This window comes from Pelodiscus sinensis, chromosome 1, assembly GCF_052426305.1.
Source record: "Pelodiscus sinensis isolate ZL-2025 chromosome 1, ASM5242630v1, whole genome shotgun sequence".
Taxonomy (NCBI): domain Eukaryota; kingdom Metazoa; phylum Chordata; order Testudines; family Trionychidae; genus Pelodiscus; species Pelodiscus sinensis.
The window spans coordinates 147667319-147677472 of NC_143052.1; the positions used below are offsets into that span (position 1 = coordinate 147667319).

At 48.6% G+C, this 10154-nt stretch overlaps 1 protein-coding gene across 5 annotated transcripts in view; it reads left to right on the top strand.

The window, feature by feature from the left end:
• The first annotated feature begins 426 nt into the window (after nt 1–426).
• The window catches only part of GPR156 (G protein-coupled receptor 156), a 47366-nt gene continuing 37638 nt past the window's right edge, over nt 427–10154 (top strand). For 2 of the 5 annotated variants that reach the window (XM_075905351.2, XM_075905392.2), the window contains exon 1: nt 427–1098. The gene's annotated coding sequence lies outside the window, so the exon portion shown is untranslated. Of the gene's footprint in view, nt 1099–3271; nt 3361–4812; nt 4896–10154 lie in introns of all 5 variants that reach the window. The other 3 variants (XM_075905360.2, XM_075905382.2, XM_075905370.2) reach the window with 3 other exon arrangements.

The following is a 10154-nucleotide window of genomic DNA, read 5'->3' on the forward strand; positions in this document are numbered from 1 at the left end:
GGCCTAAGGCAGGGCTGCTCAACACGCAGCCCATTTGTTTGTGGCTCGTGGTGCAGTTTGGGTTCAACCCGCAGCCCACAGGTGGGAGCCAAAACAAAAAAATAGTCAATATAATGGTCTTCTGTTGATATGCATTTCAGTAGTTAAATTCCTGGGCTGTCATTGCTCATTAAAAGTGCTGCCAGATGGGTGGCAATTGGGTACATATTGCATTGTATTAATATCAGCAGAGCTGACTTAAATGGGCCTGTGTGTTGTGTTGTCTTGCCTTAATCTTTGTATCCATGCCAGTCAGTGTGAAAGAAGCTGTTTGCATATATATTAGCACGTATATGCAACCACACTTAAATTGCAGCCCTTGGCATGTGCTGTATCATTGTGACCACGGGGGCTTCCAAAGTTGACTTGGTTTCACAGGCAGCGGGACAGCGGCAGGGGAGTGAAGGCGGCGCTGCGGGTGTCGGGGTAGTTACTCCGCCTTGGCAGGAGGCAGGGAGAGGAGAGGTCTCCTACCAATCCAGCCCCGTCTGCAGGGGGAGAGGCGGGTGCACTCCCGGGCTCCGAGCGGCTCTGCCGGTCCCTGCGCCAGGCAGGCTCCCTGGGGCAATGAAAAGCGGCCTGGGGGCCCTAGGAAGAGCGGAGCCCGCTGGGGAAGGCGGCAGAGCGCGGCCTGTCAGTCAGTGGCTGCAGGGAGGGAGCAGCCCAGGCTCCGCACGGCGCCTCTTTGCCTTGCGACTCCCGCCTCTTGCCCCCCGGCCGGGAGCCGGGCTCTGGGCAGGGCTGGGCGGAGCCGGCTCCTCCCCTGGGCGGCTCCGGAGCCGGCTCCGCGCTGAGCTGCCCGCCCGGGTGCAGGGTGACTTTGCCGAGCCCCTTCCCGGGATCCCGGCGGCGCGGGGAGAGCCGGCCTGGCAGCGGCGTCTTCCCTCCCCCCCGCCGCAGTGCCCGGCCCCCACCTGCCCGTCGCCGACGTCGCGACCTCTGCCCAGCTGCCCCCAGGCATGTGCTCGCCTCCAAGCCGCAGAAGGGGGCCCGGAGCCGGGCAGCAGTGACGCCCCCCACCCGCAGGCACCGGGCCGAGGAGAGCACCTGCTCTGATGCGTGAGTCTGGGAGTTTCTAGTTCATCTCCCCCCCCCCCCGCCGAACGAGCATTGTCTGTTTCAAGTGCCCCCCCTCCGACCCTTCTCCCTGTGTGTGTGTGTGTGTGGGGGGGGGGGGGGGGCTAGACTCTGCTGGACTTTCACATACTTGGTTTTCTCTGTTCACCCAGGGGTGGTGGGCTCTTTGAAGTCTCCCTGCACCTTGCTGTGTGTGGAGGATAAAGAACAGTAAAGGCTTCCACTAGTTGGGCAAGCACAATATTAAGCAAACAGAGAAACTTTTTTTAAGGTGGTGAATGAGTGGGGAGAGGGGTGTATTTTGTAATTTAATCTGTTGGCTGCTGAGAGAAGTGGAGGGTTGATAATTTTTGCCGAGTTCATGGAAAGTTCAGGTCACTTATTTAGCTGGGCTAAGGGGTTAACATAGTGGTGAAAATAAAAGACAGGACTATGCAGCACTTTCAAGACTAACAAGATGGTTTATTAGGTGATGAGCTTTCATGGGTCAGACCCACTTCCTCAGATCAAATTGTGGAAAAAATTCAAATTCTTCCACAATTTGATCTGAGGAAGTGGGTCTGGCTCACAAAAGTTCATCACCTAATAAACCATCTTGTTAGTCTTGAAAGTGCTGCATAGTCCTGTCTTTTGTTTCAGCTAGACCAGACTAACACGGCCACTTCTCTATTGCTATTCTACATGGTGAAAATAAGGCTGCAATCCAGTGTCTAACTCTGGGCAGACAACCAGATCTGTCTCTGTGTAGAACCAGTTACAGGTCTAGGGTCTAAATGTCCTCCCAGTGTTTCTAACACCACAGAGAATTAACTTCCAAGTAGAGTTTATTAAAAATGGAAAGAGCTTTAAAATCTACTTGCTTTTCTACATTAATGCTCCATTTACTTCTTCTATTCCATTCAGTTTGGACAATCAAGCTAGAATAGTTTAGTTCCACTTACCTATGCTAAGAGCATAAGCTGGGCTGTACTGGATCAGACAATCTAGCCCAGTATCCTGTTTTCTAACAGTGGCCAGTGCCAGGTGCTTCCGTAGGAATGAACAGAAGAGAGACATTATGAAATGATCCGTCCCCTGTAGTCCAGACTCTTCTTTTGTCAGTCATGGTTATGGACACCCAGAGCATGGAGTTGCATCCCGGAACATTTTGACTAATAGCCACTGATGGATCTGTTCTCCATAAACTTACCCTCTTCCTTTTTTAACCCAGTTACTGTTTTAGCTCTGATTCTTTTTATTACCACTTCTATGCTACATACATTTCACAGAGGAATTAGCTGTGCTTTCTTAACTCTCCTGCATTAGCACAGGGCAGTAAAGTTTGAGTTGCAAATACTGTAAGTGAATGTTTGCATAATAGAAATATCTCTTATATAAACTACTAAGCCTGTATTTGGGGCCTGACTGGCACCTTTTGAGGTGACAGACAGGAGTAACCACAATTTGTAAATTTCTTGCAGCAGTTAGTTTTTCTGCAAAAGCTGTTGTGTTTAAATGATGATTATTTTATGGTCATGTTGTCAGCACCCTGAAAACACCTCTGCTCTCTGAAAGGCAGTGCATTAAAAGCATGTTTGCTCTGTTGTTTGGTATTTTGGGGTGATACCACTGAGTGCCTCTCTGAATGATTTGTGGAAACTAAAAACAATTATCTGGAAAGATTGTGTTTTGTACTGATATTCTACTGCACTTGGTAACCATAGGGACTTCTTGCAAGACAATATTGTAGCAAGATGTTAAATAATTGATCAGTTCAACTATTCATTTCACAGAAGGCCATATGTCCTGAGCCAGCCTGTTGGATTGTGCACTTTTTGGGCTAGGGTGAGGAGCAGGGATAGGTTGTGAGCTAATCTACTGTTGAAGTTGCAGTACAGTCAATCAGGATTTGGGGGGAAGGGGAGAGAGACAGAGAATGAAACTGATGTGCCTTTCAGAGTTGGACCATCATTATAGTTCTGACTTCTAAGCAGTGGAAACACTAGAAGCACTTGGGACCCAAGCCCGAGGGGGGGGTGTGTGTGTGAGCATTTTCAACTACACTTGGCTTCTCTGGTTAGCACCTCAGACCAGTAGACTTTTGCGTATTTCAGGGGATGTGGTTTAGGGTTTTTTTCATAGGTGCCTTTGCCTAGGTCTGTATTTTCCATTGCAGGTAGTTGCAGATCAGTTGCCACCTGCCACTGAATATGTTATCTGTGGGAAATTAAATCCTAGGTAACTCTGCGCTGTCTGTTAGAAGCAGTAAGTATTGTATTACAGCTGGTATTTCTTACATGTCCGTTGTGTCTCTCTCCATCACCTTATACATATAGTAGGGATGTGAATGGTTAGCCAGTAACCTCACCCATAGGGGCAGGAACAACTCCCTACCCTCTCCTGTCCAGAGCAGGGGGCTACTCCAGCCCAGCCTCCCTGCCCTCACCTTTAATCAGTTAACCAGTTAAACATAATGTTTCACCGGTTAACCAATTAAATGGGATTTTACATCCCTGATATATAGCATGTATCTTTCATATATAAGTGGCCCAGGCCCTCAAAAGTTCTTAGGACCAGTGCTTAAATGACTTTGAGGATCTGTACTTGAGTCTGGGTGCTAATGCTCTAATGCAATAATAATATACAGATTTGATGTTGGAATTTGTGGGGGGAAGTTCTGTGGCTTGTTATGCTGGAGGTCAGATTAGATGAGCATCATTTCCCTGCTGGCTTTCAAACCTGTGTATCTGACTTTACTGCCACAAAAATATTTACTCCTATTAGGCCTGTATAACAGTGAGGGAACAAACTGGGATCCCTTCCACCTCCGACATCAGTATTACAGTTATGAACTAAGTTCCACAGCTGCCCTGCCCTGAAAAAAGATGTTGCTCTTCCTAGGGTTACCAACCATCCTGAAATTCGTGCCATCTGATTTTTGTAGCCGGGCTGGCTTGCTCAGCTCCAGGATTAATTAAGGAGACCTCTCAGTATGTTTGGAAGGCTATAGTGCTGTTGAGGTAGCTCATGAAAACAGTAGCTCTACCTTTAAGCCTGTCTTTGTTCTCCTCTGAAAAGTGACTTGTCTAAAACCAACCCCTTTTTTCTCCACAACTCTTGGGTGTATCAGAGCCATACTTTCTGACTTTAGTGATTAATTATTATATTGTATTTTAATTATCCATGGCACATGCAGTGCGAGAGATGCCTATTGTTGTTTTATAAATCAAATAAATAAATAATTAGGTTTTACAGCCTTATACTTTGGTGAGCCCTACAGAGACAACATAGCTAATAGTGGGGGAGCTGAAATCTCTCTCTCTTTGTTCATTGTCGCGTAATTGTTTACCATGCTCTGGTGACACCTGTTCAGACTCACTAAAGGCAAGGACGTATAATTTGTCCTGCAGAATCTTTAGTGCTGCTGATGGAGATGACAAAGACCGAGCCCAGCGTGACCTTCAGATCCCTAGGTCATTTGGCAGGGCTCATGCTTAGAAACCCATCATTTGACTTGCAGACTGAGCACATTTGGTGTGGCTGTCACTGAGAGACCATAAACCAGAACCCCACAGTGTCATTTCAGAGCAGACCTGTACTTTAAGATGCAAGGTGCTGGGTGGACTGTGATATACAGCAGGTCAGATGATCTGGTGATCCCTTCTGGTCTTAAACTTTATGAATGCATGATGCTCTGATTTGTCTTTGCACATATAGCTGGGCTCTGGACAAAGGATGAAGCAGCAGTAATGGAGAGCTATGCCCAGCGGCATAGAGACGAGCAAACGATCAGCAACCAAGTAAGTCCCTGTCCCAGGGCCAACACAGAAGAAATCTCTGGGCAGTGGGAAAGGTCATCACAGGGAATTGAGAATGTCTTGTCAGGGGGAAAATGGTTGTCCAGGGACCTTAAACCAAGATTATTGAGGCATGATTAGTGTGTGCCACTGTGCCCCTGATGGTGTAATCCCAGTATGAGGCTTATGGTCCACAACATGTTGATTCAGTGCAACAGTAGACAAGTCTAAATCTCAGACTGTCGTGATATGTTTTTGCCCTGCAAGACAACAGAGCACAGGTGACTGCCCTCAGTAGCTTTGCCTCTCAGGAGTAGAGCTTTGTACTGTGGAGAAATTTAAATATTCACCAGAGGGAGAAGATTGATGCCTGGTTCAGTCAGTCTGAATCTGCTGAAATATTCATTGGCCTCAGCGATGCGCATCTTATATTGGTATAAGGAAGCACAAATTAGCATGGTGTGGTTCCTCTATTGGCCAGCGGGGAGAAGGTGGCAGAATGGAGAAACTACAGTTAAATATATGTCATTTCTTCCTCCCAGAGTTCACTATATCCATGCTGTGTAATGTACTGATGTGTGTGCATCCTTGTGCCCTTTTCTAGATGGGGGCATATTGTGCATGTACCCTGGTTCTCTGTTCTGTGCACTAAAGTCAGGGCTTGGCTTTGAGAGGTTAGTGGAATCCGTCATGATGGTAAGTGTCCCAGCATGGCTTTGGCACAGTGCAACTTTCTTTTAGTCACAACATTGGGTTTCAGCAGCATGGCCTGGTGCTGCAGTGTGATGGGTCATAACAATGATTGGGGGATTTCAGAGCATCCTGTAGACACTGACAAGACCTGAACAGTCACGTTAGATCTGGGAGGTGGAATAATCTTAGTAGATTATATTGCTCTTGGGGTCTTTTTATTGGTTGAGGTTTGGAAAAAGCCAGCAAGCCCCAACATTGCCTGAGTGGTATTGTCCTGGGTTTGGGAGCTGTGATCGCGGTTCCTGTTTCCCGTGGCCCAGGTGGTTCAATTGAAAACAGTAATGTCTCTGTGGCTATGGCTACAGCCCTCCCTGTGGCCCCTGAGACTGTGTCATGGCCTGTAGCCTTTCACACAAAGTTTGTTGATCAGAGCTGCTGCTTAATTGTCCAGCTTGGCTGCAGTTCTCCCTCCCTCCCTCCAGCCATTTAGGTTCCAGCCTCTGCCACAGTGGTGATCCCAAGCTCCTGGCCTGAATGCTGCAGTAGAATGTGCCCCTGGACTGGGACACCAAGGGTGATTTCTAATTACACTAAACAACCCTTTCCGTGGAGCCCTAGGTAAGAGCTCTTGCTGTTTCACTTTGTGCACGTGCAGAGTCTGTCTGCTGCTTAGGAAAAGTGCCGTGAGCTCTGCCAAACCTGTCGCCTGGAGCTGTGGATTATCTCAGCATGGTGGGAAAAGAGAATCCAAACATGCAGGCTGCATTGTTTCCCTGTTGCTTTTGGAAGGCAGAGCTGTTTACAGTTTGTTTTCTTCATTTAGGCCATGCTGTGGACCTGCACATGGCATTCAGCAATCACTGCAGGAGGGCCCACTATGGCTGAAGGGTTGTTTAGATGGTATGGGATTACTTAGAGTTAGTTACAGAGCCAGGGACTCTTTTGTTCTCTCCATCCAATACATTCTTGACATATTAGCAACTTCAGCATAACCCAAAACCTTGACCTTCTTATCACTTTCTGGGAACTTCTTAGAAGTTGAAGTTTGTATTTGCAACAGGCCTAAACTTGAAATGCTGCATCTGCGCAGCTACCCTGCGGAAGCACTTAAGCGAAGATGCTGCTGCACTGATGGGAGAACGTCTCCTGGCAGTGTAGTTAATCCGTCTTTCCGAGAAGCAGTAGCTATGTCTGTGGGACAAGCTCTCTCACACCATAGTGCTGCCTCCAGGGGGCGGTGGATGGATTATGTTGGATAAGTGACCTCACTCAGGGATGTGGATTTTTCATACCCCTGAACGTTGTTATCGCAATATGGGTCTGTAGTTCAGATCTGGCCTGAAACTGGAGCCTGTTGTTTCTAGAATCGAACCTCTTTCAGCTGTAGTTATGTAAATATGCCAAAGGAACAGAAGCCCAGAAAAGTAGGGGAGAAAGCGTCTCGCAATTGAGGAAACACAGCTATGTGCTCATGAACCTGAGCCATTGTTGTTACCCTGGCTCGTTGCGGCATTCGTTCAGCACTGACTTGGAGGGACGGCGCCACCTGCCCCATCACCACCGCCACTTCCTGCCACACTCTGAGGCATCCTGTGGATGAAGTGACACAGCCCTGCTTTTTGTCTGAGCGCTGACTTGAGCCGAGTGCAGCACTCAACTTGCAAATGTCAGTGCACCAGCCCTAACTAGTCCTGTGGAGTGAGGTGATCTGCATTGCAACATAGGCCATTGCATAGGAAAGGCAGCAGAGCCTTCCCAAAAGTAGGTGGGTCAGGGGCTTAGTGCCCCTGCTCCCTCAGCCTCCTCCCCCCGTCTCTTCCATCCAATGGACTCTCCATCTCCAGCTGCCCTGGGCCAGGTAGTGAGCCTGGGGAGTGGGGGGACAGGCTGAGGGCTGCCCTTTGGCTCTGCTGCACTGCAGGCAAGTGGAAGGTCTGCATGGCTCCCACAAATGCCTGGGCTTCCTTGCTGGCCTCTGCCAGCTGCTGGCCTTGCTGGGGGGGGGGGGGACCTCTAGGGGAAGGGGAGTAGGTCAGTTCTGCCCACTTTTTAAAAGTAGGAGAGCAATGGCCCCCTGGTCTTCCCCCTCCCAATCCACCCAGCTCCATTCCAGCACCACTGTCAAATAGAGTTCTGCTGCTGGGAGCTGCCATGTTGGATTTATCATTGGGCCTTTAAAGAAGTCATCGTTTCCCCTTTGCTTGGCTCCTTTCTGAGGCTTGATTGATGGGCCTTGCTTTCCCGGGCTTCTGTGAAAGGAAGCGATGTGATTTCCACAAGCTCTAATTAGAGCAGGGAGAGCAAATGAGATGGCTATTACCTTTTGGCAATATTCACATCAGCACAGTAGTGCATACTAATGAGTGCTAATTTTCTTTGGTGAGCAGCTTTTCTGGAAACAGCACCGAGTCCATTTGCATAATAGTGTGAAAGTGTTTTTGAGAGGCAAAGACCTTGGAAAGTTTGAAGAATCCCCTGTGAAAGGGGCAGCAGGGCTCTGGAACATGAAGCCGGCTTTGAACTTTGCTTCCTGGGCAAAGGCTCTGATTCCCTGCCAGCTCTCCATGCTGTTCCCGGAAGCAGCGCTCTTGCTAGAACTGCGTTTCAGCACTTTTTTTTTTTTTTTTAACCTGAAGCTCTCTTTTAGCAACATGGATTTTAAGGGATCGTTTTGATCAGGGGTCTCAAATTCCCAGTCCACGGACCATCCCTGGCTGGAGTGATTGCACAATCAGATGCAGGAATCCAGGTGGGCTGGGAGGGGAGGCCTGTCCATTGCCAGCCCCAAGCTCTGCCCCTTCCTGCCACTGCCCCAGCCTCTCCCCACCACAGCACCACGTTCCCTGAGGATGCTACTTCAGGGATCACTGCGGGGAGGGGAGCTGATGCAGGGTGGCATCAGCGGTTCCCTCCCCTGCACTCCCCCTGGTGGCAGGAGCCAGCGGGAAGTGGAGTGTGCTGGGGGAATGCGCACTCTCTGCTGTGCTCCACTTCCCCATGGCTCCTGTCTTCTGGTGTCTGGGAGACCTGGTAGGGACCAGTGCCATCCAGTCCTGTGTTTGCAGTGGTTCCAGAGCCCTCTGCCCACTCTCTCTGGCTCCCTGTCTGCATGGCTCCAGTGATCTTCCCGTGGGAAGGGAGAAATCCGCATACAGAATGGGAGAATGCCCAAGCACAATTGTGGCTACTAATACATGCATTGTTCACCATGGGTGTGCCTAACTCTAGTTCTCTTGGTCCTGATACCATCCCTTTGGGTTCTGGCACTCTGTGCCCTGGTTAGATTAAATCCAAGCCAACCTTGTCCGAAATGTGGGTTTTTGCTGGACCAGAGGAGGCCCCTTGCTGCCAGCCTGCTGCTCCTTGCTGCCACCGGCCCCGCTGGGAATGTCCAGCCCCAAGGATCCCCATCTGCCAGTGGCCCTGCACCAGGCTCTTTGGTCCAGCAACATCTGTGGTTCTGCTGGACCATGGATGTTGCCGGACCAGAGAGCCCCAGATTTGAGAGGTTGAACCTGTAGAAAATTCTATATAAACAGCAAGATCTCTGTAGTTTAGAGCTAATCCAGGCCAATCACTGGGCATCTTTTGCATATGGTTAGCAATCCTGGCCCCACTGAGTTGAAGAGGCATGAAGATACAGTTCCTCCTTGTCAGGGCTTATTATTCTTTGCCCTCTTCTGCTTTGAGTTGCCAATTCAGCTATTGAGAGCAATGCACTTGCTCCTTTCTTTTCATGAGGTGTGTTTGGGGGGAGGAGGGGGGAAAGCAATCAACAAAATCTGTTGTCTTGTGATGTTTCACAATGATTCCTCTGGTGAGGATGGGTAACATTTCCCGTTGGAAACTGATATTTCACGCTTGTTAATGCGTCTCTCCTGTCTGGTGGGGTAGTTACAGAGGGATCTCTTACTTATGCCATGGGGTACAGATGTTATACGTGAGATTAAAGCATGCAGAAACTCATGGGCATTTCATAAAAGCTAAACATTCTTCTAATACCTTTTAAACAACACTAACCCGCCGCTGAGCCAGATTGGTTCTAGCAATGTGTTTGTCAGAGTTCAGTTGAGACTTAGGGGCTTGAAAGAGAAGAATTGTGTTGGTATTCGCGTGGGAGTTCTCAGAAGGGGGAAAAAGTCCTGTGTCACATGTACAGTTGTTTTGTGCATAAGACTTTTAATTGTAGCATCAAAGAGGACAACTGCTGAAACAAGTGCCTTTTCTTTTCATGCAAGACGCAGCCCTCCTGCCTTTTGGATGCAGAGGTTGGGGCTCAGTTCCATGCTGGGATGGATACTTCACTAGTACAGATAATTGTGTGTAGATGTTTTAAGCTGCTTGCAATCCAGATTCTCAGATGATGTAAATCAGGATGTACACCAGTGACACTAGCCGAGAATTTGCCCTTAGGTTCTATGTCAACATGAACCTTGATCATCTAAAATCAAACTTAATAATTGTGAGTCAAATTATGAGACTCTCAGTTTTCATCAGTTCTTCCTCACATACTGAAATCCGTAAGAGTTTTGCCTGAGGAAGGATCCCAAGAGCTGGCCATATTTCTGA